This window comes from Anomaloglossus baeobatrachus, chromosome 1, assembly GCF_048569485.1.
Source record: "Anomaloglossus baeobatrachus isolate aAnoBae1 chromosome 1, aAnoBae1.hap1, whole genome shotgun sequence".
Taxonomy (NCBI): domain Eukaryota; kingdom Metazoa; phylum Chordata; class Amphibia; order Anura; family Aromobatidae; genus Anomaloglossus; species Anomaloglossus baeobatrachus.
The window spans coordinates 128,103,856-128,120,007 of NC_134353.1; positions in this window are offsets into that span (position 1 = coordinate 128,103,856).

The following is a 16,152-nucleotide window of genomic DNA, read 5'->3' on the forward strand; positions in this document are numbered from 1 at the left end:
GCCCGCAATCCGTTTCAGCCAAATTTCCTTTCCAAAATTCAAATATTGCTCCTTTCGTTCCAAACCCTCCCATTTCTCCAAACAAAGGTTTCAGACCACATGTGAGGTATCACCGCGCTCATAAAAAAGTGGTTAACAAACCTTGAGGTCAAATTTTTGGAATTACCTCTTGAAAAAGGGAGAAAATTGATGCTAAATCAACATTTTTGAGAAAATTATTAAAATTTTCAATATGACAACGTAACGTTAACAAAATCTGTGAAGTACCTGTGGATCTAAAATGCTCACTATACCCCTAGATAGAAGCCTTGAGGGGTCTAGTTTCCAAAATGGTGTCACTTGTGAGGGATTTCTTCTGTTTAGGTACCTTAGCAGACCTGTAAATGCAACATGGTGCCCGGAATCTATTTCAGCCAAATTTGCTTTCCAAAATTCAAATATTGCTCCTTCTGTTCCGAGCCCTCCCATTTGTCCAAACAGAGGTTTCTGACCACATGTGGGGTATCGGCGCGCTCATAAGAAAGTGGGGAACAAGTTTTGGGGTCCATTTTGTTGTGTTATTTCTTCTAAAAGTGAATAAATTTGGGTTAGAGCAACATTTTTAGGTAAAATTTAATTTTTGCTTTTTTTCATTCCACATTGCTTTTGTTCATGTGAAGCACCTGAAGGGTTAATAAACTTCTTGAATGTGGTTTTGAGTACTTTGGGGGGGTGCAGTTTTTATAATGGTGTCACTTTTGGGTATTTTCTGTCATCTAGGCCTCTCAAAGTCACTTCAAATGTGATGTGGTCCCTAAAAAAATGATTTTGTAAATTTTGATGTAAAAATGAGAAATCGCTGATAAACTTTGAACCCCTCTAACTTCCTAACGAAAAAAAATTTTGTTTCCAAAATTGTGCTGATGTAAAGTAGATAAGTGGGAAATGTTATTTATTAACTATTTTGTGTCACAGAAATCTCTGGTTTAATGGTATAAAAATTCAAAAGTTGAAAATTGCAAAATTTTCAACATTTTTGCCAATATTCAATTTTTTTCATAAATAAACGCAAAAAATATTGTCCTAAATTTGGTACTAACATGAAGTCCAATATGTGACGAAAAAACAATCTCAGAATCACCGGGATCCGTTGAAGCGTTCTAGAGTTATAACCTCATGAAGTGACACTGGTCAGAATTGCAAAATTTGGTCTGGTCATTAAGGTGAAAATTAGCTCCGTCACTAAAGGGTTAATATCGTTGCTGCTGCAGGTACGATATTGTTTGTCGCTCCTGTGCCACCACACATCGCTGTGTGTGACACCGCAGGAACGACTAACATCTCCTTACCTGCGTCCACCGGCAATGCGGATGGAAAGAGGTGGGCGGGATGTTACGTCCCGCTCATCTCCGCCCCACCGTTTCTATTGGGCGGCCGCTTAGTGACGCCGCAGTGACGTCGCTATGACGCCGAACGCACTTCCTGCTTGAGGAAGGGATTGTTCGGTGTCTCCAGCGACGTCGCTGACAAGGTATGTGACGCTGCCGTAGCGATAATGTTCACTACGGCAGCGAGAATCAAATGTCGCACGAACGACGGGGGTGGGTGCTATCGCACTCGACATCACTAGCAATCGCTAGCGATGTCGCAGCGTGTAAAGCACCCTTTAGATTGACAGAGATGGATAACAGATGGTTAATAGAGTTGGCAACTATTCATCTACTATAGTTTTAGGAATAGCAGCAGGTAAAACAAGCATTACATTAATAAACATTATATAAATATAATTAACCCTTTATCTACCACATTTCCCTGCAATACACGTGCCCAGGAGTGATATGGACACTGATTAGTCCATAAAATGACACCTATAGGAGATCATGTGACCGATGGATCATGAAAAGAAATGCGTTAACGAGTGGTCACACGATCTCCTAAATTGGGGCTTCCTCTATCTGTCCTGTGCATGTTCTTTTCTCACAGCACAGGCTTAGCTGGAAGTGAAAATTACAGAACCTCTAATGTAAAATACTGATAGGTCATGGATATGAAAAATGGAAGTTTCAATGAGACTTAAGTCTGTTTTTAATTAACGCAGTATTATATCAGCTCTTTAAATTTGAAGGCTTTTGGCTTGAGACAGGCCTAATTGAGAAAAATAAACTTAAGGTCCCAATAAAAAACTTATGCCTTGGGGTGGCTGGTGGGCACAACGAATTTGCCAAATTGTGTGCTAGGTGCCTTATTTTCAAAGTATAGTCTAGATGGCATTGTTGGCATATAAAAAAATTAATATGTTCAATGCTTAACATTAGTCTTAACGCACACAGAGAGCTGGATAGATAGTGAGAATAACAGATAGATAGATAGATGGATAGATAGATGGATAGATGGCTAGATGGATAGATAGATAGATAATGGATAGATAGATGGATGGATAGATAGATAGATGGATAGATAGATAGTGGATCTTTACATGTGAATAGTGAAGTGGCTTTCCACAAGCTGCTGGATCAGACCAGAAAGACTTTCCCGAGCTGCTTTGTTATAAAAGGGTCGTTTTCGTGGAAAATCTTCAAGTGGGGTGATGAACTGGGTGAGACAGGATTGGCCTGACATGTTATTATTACATCGAGAGCTGGAAAATTTGAGGCCTGCTCTTAGTAATGAATGTAAAGAATGCGGAAGTGATACTCACAATATATATAAGAGGCTGAAATTTCTGAGCATCCACCATCTGGGAGCAATAATGCCGTGAATAGCACGGCAGAGTGATGTATACTGAAGTGTAAAAATAAGTCCCTATGGGCCAGACCATTTTCACCTCACTGACCTGTATCATCACCATCACTATCAATATAAATGCACCAAATAAAGAGAAGCCCAGTGGCTGCTAATTGAAACCATGATGGGGCGCAGCCAGAGCTTAAACTGATACCTTTTATCCAGATCTGTGCTCACCATGAAGCTTATTAAACCCGTACACTAGTAATGCTGGACAGAATGATGCCGCCACTCTCTTTTCAAGTGCAGTAAACCTTACTGACTTACTTATTATATGGAGACTTAGTGTAGATCAGTTACAAAGTCCTGTTTTTGCTTTATTCAATATATATCAATTTCAATTATAGATGATATGCAGATGAATGGTATATATTACACTTATGCATGTAGTGTAAAAGGATCCAGGTGTCGAAAGCATATCAGTCTTAGCACCTGGATTTTATTCATTGTACCATTAACAAGATATAATAAGTCACAATGGGGGACATTTATGATTACCTTCCTACAAAGAAGTCAAATATTCAAGACCGGTTGTACCTGCCTTTAAGAAGCCTTAGGACAAATATACGTATGCTGCAACCATTTTTAACATGCGTATAAGAGTTGAAATTTGCACATAATTTGAAACTAAAGGGGTTCCTCGAGAATGTAATAGTATGGCCTTTGTCATGTAATTCAAGTGGCCCATCCTCATCACGTCAGTAGGTGCTGCAGTCTGAAAAGACACTGCTCTAAAGGCCTGTGTTTCATCTGTCAGAAGAACAGTATCGCAAGCATATGTCTCAGAGATGCCAGAGAAATGTGTGACAGTAAAAGAAATATGTTTTCTCCATTGCTGACTGAGCACAGAGGACTGAGGAGTTAAAAATCCTTTGTGCTCAGTCAGACAAGAAGAGGATTTATTTCTTCTATGGTCACACATTTCTCATTGGTTCAAAAAGGTAAATGTACGTACAATACAGCTCCTCTGTCATTTGAGACACAGGTCTCAGGAGCTGAGTTTCTTCAGACCACAGCCCATCTTGACACATGATTAGGATGGCTGCTGTTTGAATTATGTGATTAAGGCCATTTCATTACATTCTTGGAAAACCCCTTTAATGTGCCACATTTAACACATTGATCTCCTGCTCTTTTTAACATTGGAAACTGTGCCGATTAACAGGCATAAAAAGCAACAATATGAGAAAAATTTGCATTGAATTATGGTTTAAGAGACAACATCTCTCCTGAGAGAGTGACATGACTGACATGCCAGTGTAAGGAGGCAATAATTTCCTTTGTGAAATTAAATATGCAAAGTTGCCTCTTCAAGGAGGAAGGAAACCTGAATGGCATGTATCACCTCTTTGGAGCAGCGATCCTTAAAGTCAAAATCAACCCTTTAATCAGGGATGCCACATGACTTAGGATCAAAGCTGAATCAGAATCTCTAGGGGTTGTCCCTTCTCAGTGGAAAGCAAGAGATCTGATTTGGCTGTATGAGAAGCCTCTGACTGAGGTATAAGGGGCAACATCTCAACTTTTGGAGAGTGACATGCACGACATGTTGTAAGGAGAATTCTAGAACCGCAATGCTGCTGTGAGAAATTAAATATGCAAATTACCTGTTCGAGGCATAGAGAGTATAATAAAGAGCATAGAGCAGGGTGTACATACGTCACACAGGGCATGCAGCAGTGTGTGTACATTTATATATGAGTCGCCCACCTCTGCAGCGGTCGCCTCCAGGGCTTCACTCCACCTCCAGGGACGCCGCAGGGTGACTTCTCTTGGGGACCTTCTCTGGCAACAGGTATGTCAGGGTCACTTGCATAGGAGTCATGATGCTACTCTCGGTTTGCAGTCAGGTGAGGAATGACCGCCACTGCAGTTTAACGAGCGTCTGTGGCTGATGGGATCTGCAGTAGGATGGTGTGGCCTCCCGAGAGTGAGGCTGGCCCCAGGGGCTCGGGTGTATATGTGTGGAACCACAGGTCGCAGAATAATTCAGATAGAGTCCAGAATGTCTTTCACGGCTTTTACTCACTTTCAGTTGTTTTCTGTGAGGTAACCCGGGCGATACTGAGATACACCAGGTGGGAACCAGGTATCCATCAGGCTGATGTAGGGGTGACTGTTAGCTCGCCTTCCTAGCACTTCTTGTTTTGGACAACCCCTGACTTAAAGTACCATGGGATTCATACAGGGACGTCGCAGCTGCCTTTTCTCCCCTTTCTGGCCCATTTGCTGACAGCGTGGACCAACGTGGATAGCTTCAGGCTCGATCCTCCTTATGGGCTCCCTCGTTGCTGCTGATGCTTGGACTCTGTGTTGGTTGGTGTGGGACTTGTTGTCAACCCCACCGGCAGGTTTAGCAGACCACTAAATGGATGTCTGGCTCTAGGGACCTGTTCCCCGTGCAGGCCTAACCCTCCAGAAGTCTCCGTGGTGCAGTACTTAGTGGTGCCTGACCAGGTCAGGGGCACCACATATACACCCTACTGAATACATAGATATACAATACGAGGGGTTGGGTCTGCGGGGAGATCTGTGTCAGCAGAAGCAGGAACAGCTGAGAGCTCTAGTGAATGGATCCAGGCCCACCCACACGGCAATCAACGTCCACTGAATCAGTTTTCAGAGCCCAGAAGGGAGAATTTTATGTGATATCACAGGAAACCAGTAGATTCTCAGCCAGAGATCATATGTCTAGGAGAGCAGCTCAAGTTCCAGAAGAATTTGCATAAGCAAGGTACCGTATTTTTCTGCCTTCAAGACGCACTGGACCATAAGACTCACCTAGGTTTTAGAGGAGTTAAATAGGGGGAAAAAATGTGAAGGGAAAAAATGTGCTCATGACGCATTGTTATGGGGGATCTCTTCTGGAGGTAAGGTCCCCAATTCTGCACTAATGTCCTCCATCATAGGCCTTTTCCTGGTATATATATTCCCCATCCTGGGACCCTTTCAAGTACAGTACAGACCAAAAGTTTGGACACACCTTCTCATCTCTAGAACAACTATTAAGAGGAGACTTTGTGCAGCAGGCCTTCATGGTAAAATAGCTGCTAGGAAACCACTGCTAAGGACAGACAACAAGCAGAAGAGACTTGTTTGAACTAAAGAACACAAGGAATGGACATTAGACCAGTGGAAATCTGTGCTTTGGTCTGATTAATCCAAATTTGAGATCGTTGGATCCAACCACCGTGGCTTTGTAGAAAAGGTGAACGGATGGACTCTACATGCATGGTTCCCACCGTGAAGCATGGAGGAGGAGGTGTGATGGTGTGGGGGTGCTTTGCTGCTGACACTGTTGGGGATTTATTCAAAATTGAAGTCATACTGAACCAGCATGGCTACCACAGCATCTTGCAGCGACGTGCTATTCCATCTGGTTTGCGTTTAGTTGGACCATCATTTATTTTTCAACAGGACATTGACCCCAAACACACCTCCAGGCTGTGTAAGAGCTACTTGACTAAAGAGAGTGATGGGGTGCTATGCCAGATGACCTGGTCTCCACAGTCACCAGACCTGAACCCAATCAAGATGGTTTGGGGTGAGCTGGACAGCAGAGTGAAGGCAAAAGGGCCAACAAGTGCTAAGAATCTCTGGGAACTCCTTTAAGACTGTTGGAAAACCATTTCCGGTGACTACCTCATGAAGCTCATCAAGAGACTGCCAAGAGTGTGCAAAGCAGTAATCAAAGCAAAAGGTGGCTACTTTGAAAAACCTAGAATATAAGACATATTTTCAGTTGTTTCACACTTTTTTAAGTATTTCATTACACATGTGTTAATTCATAGTTTTGATGCCTTGAATGTGAATCTACAATTTTTAGTCATGGAAATAAAGAAAACTCTTTGAATGAGGTGTGTCCAAACTTTTAGTCTGTACTGTATATATGTTCTTCATCCTGGTATATATGTCACCCATCCTGGTATATATGTTCTCTATTATTGGACTATCCTGGTATACATGTCCCTCATCCTGTGCCCCTTTCTGTTATATACAGTTGAAACCAGAAGTTTACATACACTATCTATAAAGACACATCTGCATGGTTTTTCTCACTATCTGACATGAAATCCGAATAAATCTTTCCTATTTTAGATCAGTTAGGAACCAAAATTATTTATATTTGTCAAATGCCAGAATAATGAGAGAGAATATTTGAAGGCATTTTTATTACTTTCTGCAAAGTCAAAAGTTTACATACATTTCATTAGTATTTGATACCATTGCTCTTAAACTGTATGACTTGGGTGACACATTTTGGATCTCCTTCCACAAGCTTTTCACAATAGTTGGTAGGAATTTGTGCCCATTCCTCTTGACAGAATTGGTGTAAATGAGCCATGGTTGTAGGTCGCCTTGCTCGCACCTGCCTTTTCAGCTTTGCCCATAAAGTTTACTTAGAATTGAGATCAGGGCTTTGTGATGGCCACTCCAAAACATTGACTTTGTTATCCTTAAGTCACTTTGTAACCAGTTTGGCAGTATGCTTCCTGTCATCCTCCATTTGGAAGACCCATTTCCGCCCAAGCTTTAAGTTCCTGGTTGATGTCTTGAGATGTTGCTTCAGTATTGCCACATAATCCTCTTTCCTCATGATGCCATCTATTTTGTGAAATGCACTAGCACTAGTCCCTCATGCAGCAAAACAACCCCACAATATGAAGCTGAAAACCCTGTGATTCACAGTTGGGATGGTGTTCTTAGGCTTCAAAGTTTGTCCTTTTTTCCTCCAAATGTAACCATGTTCATTATAGCCAAACAGTTCAATTTTAGTTTTGTCGGACCACAGGACATGTCTCCATAAATGAAGGTCTTTGTTCTTATGTGCATTTGCAAGCATTAATCTGGCTTTTTTATGTTTCTTTTGGAGTATTGGCTTCTTCCTGGCTGAGTGGCCTTTCAATCCATGTTAGTACAGTACTCGTTTCACTGTGGATAATGACACAATCTTACCATATTCTGCCAGTATCTTCACAAGGTTTTTTGCTTTTGTTCTTGGGTTGATATGCAGATGTCTGACCAAAGCACGTTCATCTCTGATACACAGAACCTGTCTCCTTCCTGAGCGGTATGATGGCAGGATATTCCTATCTTGTTTGTACTTGCATAAAATTGTTTGTACACATGAATGAGGCCCCTTCAGGTATCTGGAAATTGCACCCAAGGATGAACCAGACTTGTGCAAGTCGACAATTCTCTTCCTGAGATCTTGGATGAATTATTTTGACTTTCCCATGATGCTACACAAAGAAGAAGTGTGTTTCAGGTGTGCATTAAAATACATCCATGGTTGTGTCTTTAATTAATTCAGATGTTGCCAATAAACCTATCAGAAGTTTCCAAAGACATGACATCATCATAGATAGTGTAAGAGTATATATGTGTGTGTGTATATATATATATATATATATATATATATATATATATATATATATATACATATATATATATATGTATATATATATATATATATACATATATATATATATGTATGTATATATATATATATATATATATATATATATATACACTGCACAGTACCACTTCTCCTGTCTTGTATACTAGGTGTAATTCTCATTATGAGGCCCGTTTCACACGTCAGTGAAAAACACAGACGTTTTTCACTGGCGTGTAAAACACGCACATGTCCCTGCGTGTATAGAAAATCACGGCACACGTGGGTTGTCTAAGTGCAATCCGGGCTCCGTTCTCCGTGGCCCGTGATTGCACTTAGAGATTCACTCACCTGTGCCCGCTCCCGCTGTCCGTGGTGCTGAATCCTCCCGCGACGCAGCATCCGGCCGGCGGTGACCCCTGCAGGAGCTGCTTCCGGGTCGGCTGTGTCGCGCATAATGAATATGCGCGACAGTAATCAGCCGGCACAGAAGGAGCAGGGAGCACGGGCTGCAGAGGACATCGCTGGACGCCGGGTGAGTTAAAATGTTTATTATTTTAAAAGCACTTTTTTTATGGCACGTGTTTCACGGACCACACCACTGCGTGGTCCGTGGGACATCAGTGATGCCAGAAAAAAATGGACATGTCTCCGTGCAGCAATCACGCACACGCGGGTACGCCGCACGGAGACACGTGCAGTGACAAATCACTGACGTGTGAGCAGATCCATTCATTATAATGGGTCTGCGTATGTCAGTGATTCTGGTACGTTTAAAAAAAAGCACAAACGCACCAGAATCACTGACGTGTGAAAGGGGCCTTATATAAATAACAAAGAAAAAAAAACAAATTGAAGGATTCAGCTCACCCATTACGAGTCCATATTCAGTGGTCGGTGCACGGGCTGATAGGAGGCCGGCTCCTGGGTGAAGATTCTTTAAGGTTCAAATTAGGTTTTTGTCCAGCACCGTCCAATATATATCTTCAATCAACGAAAAACTTTTTCATTTTAAAACTTATATTTTTATTGTGCATATTTAAAAAAAAAATTATCCTTTAAAAACACATGTCCATCCGTTCTTACGTGTTTCAAGCTCCTCGGAGCTCGAAACACATAAGATTGGACTGAGATGTGTTTTTAAAGGATACAAATTTTTTTAAATATGCACAATAAAAATATAATTTTTAAAATGAAAAAGTTTTTCATGGATTGAAGATATATATTGGACGGCGCTGGACAAAAACCTAAATTGAACCTTAACGTAATTCTCAGTATCTGTATTGCTCTGTATTTATATACTGCGCAGTACCACTTCTCCTGTCCTCTACACTGGGTGTAATTCTCAGTACCTGTATTATTCTGTATGTACATACTGCACAGTACCACTTTTCTTGTCCTGTATACTGGGTGTAGTTCTCAGCTTCTGTATTATTCTATGTATACATACTGCATAGTACCACTTCTTCTGTCCTCTATACTTGGTGTACTTCTTAGTACTTGTGTTATTCAGTATATACACTGCACAGTACCACTTCTCCTGTCCTGTATATTGGGTGTAATTCTCAATACTTGTATTATTCAGTACATATACACTGCACAGTACCACTTCTCCTGTCCTGTATATTGGGTGTAATCCTCAGTACCTGTATTATTCAGTACATATACACTGCACAGTACCACTTCTCCTGTCCTGTATACTGGGTGTAAAATCTTAGTATCTATATTATTCTGTATATATTCACTGCACACCACCCCTTTCCCTGCCCTGTATACTGGGTGTAATCCACGGTGTCTGTATTATTCTGTATATATACATTGCACAGTATCACTTCTCCTGTCCTGTATACTGTGAGTAATTCCAACTATTTGTATTATTCTGTATATATACACTGTACAGTATCACTTCTTCTGTCCTGTATATTGGGTGTAATTCTCACTATCTGTATTATTCGGTATACAGTTAGGTCCAGAAATATTTGGACAGTGACACAAGTTTTGTTATTTTAGCTGTTTACAAAAACATGTTCAGAAATACAATTATATATATAACTAGAAGGTGGCCCGATTCTACGCATCGGGTATTCTAGAATTTACGTATTGTATAGTTCATGTATGATTTTTGTTATATATATATATATATATATATATATAGATGTTGTTGTGTGTAGTTACCAAGTGTTTGTGTAGGGCGCTGTACATGTTCTGGGTGTTGTCTGGGTGTGGCGGGGGGTGAGAGCGGTGTTGTTTGTGTGTTGCGTTGTTTGTGGAGCGCTGTGTGTCTGTAGCGTTGTGTGTGTGTGTTGCGCGGTTTGTGTGTGTGTGGTGTGTTTTGGGGGAGGTATGTTTTGTGCAATGTGTGTGTTGTGCGGTATGTGCGTATATTTGTGTGTGCAGCGTTGTCTGTGTGTGGGTGTCTGTGTAGGGCAGTTGTTTGTGGTTCCCAGTGTGTGTGTGTGTGTGGTGTGTTGTGCAGTGCGCGCGTGTGTGTGTGTTGGGGGGAGGTGTGCACTCCCCATCGTGCTCCATCCCCTATGCTGCGCACCCCCCATCGTGCTACATCTCCCATCCTGCGCACTCCCAAACGTGCTCCATCCGCCATGCTGCGCACTCCCAAACGTGCTCCATCCGCCATGCTGCGCACTCCCAAACGTGCTCCATCCGCCATGCTGCGCACTCCCCATCGTGCTCCATCCCCCATGCTGCGCACTCCCAAACGTGCTCCATCCGCCACGCTGCGCACTCCCCATCGTGCTCCATCTCCCATGCTGCGCACTCCCAAACGTGCTCCATCCGCCATGCTGCACACTCCCAAACGTGCTCCATCCACCATGCTGCGCACTCCCAAACGTGCTCCATCCGCCATACTCCGCACTCCCCATCGTGCTCCATCCCCCATGCAGCGCACTCCCCATCGTGCTCTATCCCCTATGCTGCGCACCCCCCATCGTGCTCCATCTCCCATGCTGCGCACTCCCAAACGTGCTCCATCCGCCATGCTGCACACTCCCAAACGTGGTTCATCCCCCATGCTGCTCACTCCCAAACGTGCTCCATCCGCCATGCTGCGCACTCCCAAACGTGCTCCATCCGCCATGCTGCGCACTCCCAAATGTGCTCCATCCGCCATGCTGCGCACTCCCCATCGTGCTCCATCCCCCATGCTGCGCACTCCCAAACGTGCTCCATCCGCCATGCTGCGCACTCCCCATCGTGCTCCATCTCCCATGCTGCGCACTCCCAAACGTGCTCCATCCGCCATGCTGCGCACTCCCAAACGTGCTCCATCCGCCATGCTGCGCACTCCCAAACGTGCTCCATCCACCATACTCCGCACTCCCCATCGTGCTCCATCCCCCATGCAGCGCACTCCCCATCGTGCTCCATCCCCTATGCTGCGCACCCCCCATCGTGCTCCATCTCCCATGCTGCGCACTCCCAAACGTGCTCCATCCGCCATGCTGCGCACTCCCAAACGTGGTCCATCCGCCATGCTGCGCACTCCCAAACATGCTCCATCCGCCATACTCCGCACTCCCCATCGTGCTGCATCCCCCATGCTGCGCACTCCCAAACGTGCTCCATCCGCTATGCTGCGCACTCCCAAACGTGCTCCATCCGCCATGCTGCGCACTCCCAAACGTGCTCCATCCAAATGTGCTCCATCCGCCATGCTGCGCACTCCCAAACGTGCTCCATCCGCCATGCTGCGCACTCCCAAACGTGCTCCATCCGCCATGCTGCGCACTCCCAAACGTGCTCCATCCGCCATGCTGCGCCAGCATCAGCCTCTCTACCCGCAGCATCAGCCTCTCTGCCCGCAGCATCAGCCTCTCTCCTCCCAGCATCAGCCTTTCTCCCCGCAGCATCAGCCTCTCTGTCCCCAGCATCAGCCTCTCTGTCCCCAGCATCAGCCTCCCTGTCCCCAGCATCAGGCTCTCTGTCCCCAGCATCAGCCTCTCTCATCCCAGCATCAGCCTCTCTGTCCCCAGCATCAGCCTCTCTGTCCCGAGCATCAGCCTCTCTGTCCCCAGCATCAGCCTCTCTGTCCCGAGCATCAGCCTCTCTGTCCCCAGCATCAGCCTCTCTGTCCCCAGCATCAGCCTCTCTGTCCCCAGCATCAGCCTCTCTCATCCCAGCATCAGCCTCTCTGTCCTGAGCATCAGCCTCTCTGTCCCCAGCATCAGCCTCTCTGTCCCCAGCATCAGCCTCTCTGTCCCCAGCATCAGCCTCTCTGTCCCCAGCATCAGCCTCTCTTATCCCAGCATCAGCCTCTCTGTCCCGAGCATCAGCCTCTCTGTCCCCAGCATCAGCCTCTCTGTCCCCAGCATCAGCCTCTCTGTCCCGAGCATCAGCCTCTCTGTCCCCAGCATCAGCCTCTCTCATCCCAGCATCAGCCTCTCTGTCCCCAGCATCAGCCTCTCTGTCCCCAGCATCAGCCTCTCTGTCCCCAGCATCAGCCTCTCTGTCCCCAGCATCAGCCTCTCTGTCCCCAGCATCAGCCTCTCTCATCCCAGCATCAGCCTCTCTGTCCCCAGCATCAGCCTCTCTGTCCCCAGCATCAGCCTCTCTGTCCCCAGCATCAGCCTCTCTCATCCCAGCATCAGCCTCTCTGTCCCCAGCATCAGCCTCTCCATCCCAGCCTTCTCCAGGATCAGCCTCTCTCCTCCCAGCCTCCTCCAGCACGCCATGCTCCTCTGCCGACACTCACACACCCGATCGCATACACTCACACACACCCACACACACCCGATCGCATACACTCACGCACACACACATTGACGATACTGCACATACGCGCTCATACTCACAACATCCGGAGATACCACATGCTTCTGGCCATGTGATCCTCCGACAGGTCCTGGAAGGTCACAACAGCACAGTATCGAGGCCGAGAAGCAAGCGATATCGCCGGATGCTGTGAGTGTGTGGATGCGATGTGATGTATATGTGAGGTGTGTGTGAGAGTGAGTGTGAGCCGGTGTACACTGTTAACTATGATACACATCGGGTAACCAAGGGACCTTAGTTACCCGATGTGTATAATGGTTAACAGCATTCACGGGCTCCGTGAAGATCCCAGCATCGCAAGGTTATGTCTGGCACTGCTGGGATCCTGACGGAGCCGGTGTAGAAGCAAGCGATATCCCAGGATGTTGTGAGTGTGTGGATGTGATGTGTGAGGTGTGTGTGAGAGTGAGTGTGATCTGATGTGTGTGTGTACTCACCTGGGAGTCGGAGCTACGTGTCAGTTGGGCAAGATCGAGCGTGCATTGCGTGAGGGGGGCGGGGCCTGCAGAGAGCCGGGGCAAGAGGCCAATCCGTGTGGGGGGGCGGGGCCATGGCGAGCCCAGCGGCCAATCAGCTTTGTGTCACCGTAAGGACACAATTTTGGAGCATGACAGACAGACAGACAGACAGATAGACAGACAGACAGACAGACAGACAGACAGAATAAGGCAATTATATATATAGATATGGGCTGAAGGTGCACACTCCCAGCTGCAATATGAGAGTTTTCACATCCAAATCGGAGAAAGGGTTTAGGAATCATAGCTCTGTAATGCATAGCCTCCTCTTTTTCAAGGGACCAAAAGTAATTGGACAAGGGACTCTAAGGGCTGCAATTAACTCTGAAGGCGTCTCCCTCGTTAACCTGTAATCAATGAAGTAGTTAAAAGGTCTGGGGTTGATTACAGGTGTGTGGTTTTGCATTTGGAAGCTGTTGCTGTGACCAGACAACATGCGGTCTAAGGAACTCTCAATTGAGGTGAAGCAGAACATCCTGAGGCTGAAAAAAAAGAAAAAATCCATCAGAGAGATAGCAGACATGCTTGGAGTAGCAAAATCAACATTCGGGTACATTCTGAGAAAAAAGGAATTGATTGGTGAGCTTGGGAACTCAAAAAGGCCTGGGCGTCCACGGATGACAACAGTGGTGGATGATCGCCGCATACTTTCTTTGGTGAAGAAGAACCCGTTCACTACATCAACTGAAGTCCAGAACACTCTCAGTGAAGTAGGTGTATCTGTCTCTAAGTCAACAGTAAAGGGAAGACTCCATGAAAGTAAATACAAAGGGTTCACATCTAGATGCAAACCATTCATCAATTCCAAAAATAGACAGGCCAGAGTTAAATTTGCTGAAAAACACCTCATGAAGCCAGCTCAGTTCTGGAAAAGTATTCTATGGACAGATGAGACAAAGATCAACCTGTACCAGAATGATGGGAAGAAAAAAGTTTGGAGAAGAAAGGGAACGGCACATGATCCAAAGCACACCACATCCTCTGTAAAACATGGTGGAGGCAACGTGATGGCATGGGCATGCATGGCTTTCAATGGCACTGGGTCACTTGTGTTTATTGATGACATAACAGCAGACAAGAGTAGCTGGATGAATTCTGAAGTGTACCGGGATATACTTTCAGCCCAGATTCAGCCAAATGCCGCAAAGTTGATCGGACGGCGCTTCATAGTACAGATGGACAATGACCCCAAGCATACAGCCAAAGCTACCCAGGAGTTCATGAGTGCAAAAAAGTGGAACATTCTGCAATGGCCAAGTCAATCACCAGATCTTAACCCAATTGAGCATGCATTTCACTTGCTCAAATCCAGACTTAAGACGAAAAGACCCACAAACAAGCAAGACCTGAAGGCTGCGGCTGTAAAGCGCCTGGCAAAGCATTAAGAAGGAGGAAACCCAGCGTTTGGGGATGTCCATGGGTTCCAGACTTAAGGCAGTGATTGCCTCCAAAGGATTCGCAACAAAATATTGAAAATAAAAATATTTTGTTTGGGTTTGGTTTATTTGTCCAATTACTTTGGACCTCCTAAAATGTGGAGTGTTTGTAAAGAAATGTGTACAATTCCTACAATTTCTATCAGATATTTTTGTTCAAACCTTCAAATTAAACGTTACAATCTGCACTTGAATTCTGTTGTAGAGGTTTCATTTCAAATCCAATGTGGTGGCATGCAGAGCCCAACTCGCGAAAATTGTGTCACTGTCCAAATATTTCTGGACCTAACTGTATATACATTGCTTTAAAGTGGGAGTGTGTTTTATTATGGGGATTGCTGGGTTGTTGTTTTTTTGCCAGTGCCCAAACTGTAGCCCTAAACCCAATTTTTTTTCGAAGTGCCAACCAATCCTATCATGTAAATAATTGATTTTAACCTTACCTTTGCCGTCTTCTCTTCTCTTCAGCAGGGGGCATCATGCTCATGCATGCACACCACACACTGAAGCTGAGCCCCTGCCCTTTCCAGACACAGCAGTTGGATTGATCTTTCTGGAAAAAATTGCAGCATATTAGACAGAGATTTTAGCATGGAATGCAATCAGATTTCACCCTGTAATCCACATCTACATTTCAAAGTCTGAACATCTTGAAATCCCATAAAGACGTACGAGTTGCTCCCCTCCCCTTTCATTGTGTAGTTCTGTCCCCCTTCCTGGCCACTTCCTGGTAAACATGTCCCCCATCCTGATATATATTTCCTACATTCTGGTATAGTATATTTGTCCCCATCATGGCCCCATCCTGGTAAATATACCTCATCCTGGTAAATGTCCTCCATCCTAGTAAATGTACCCCATTCTGGCATGTTCCCCCATGCTGGCAAATGTATCCCATCCTGACATATTGCCCATCCTTGTAAATGTTCCCCCATCCCGGCATGTACCCCATTCCTGGTAAATGTCCTCCATCCTGGTAAATGTTCCCAATCCTGGTTAATGTACCCCCATCCAGGTAAATGTCCCCCTTCCTAGCATGTACCCCCATCCTGGTAAATGTCCACCTTCCTGGCATGTTCCCCTTCCTGGTAAATGTTCCCCTCTCCTGGTAAATATTCCCCATCTTAACATGTTCCCCATCCTGGTAAATGTTCCCCTTCCTGGTAAATGTACCCTATCGTGGCATGTTTCCTCCATCCTGGCATGCATGTTTCCCCATCCTGGCATGCATGTTTCCTCCATCCTG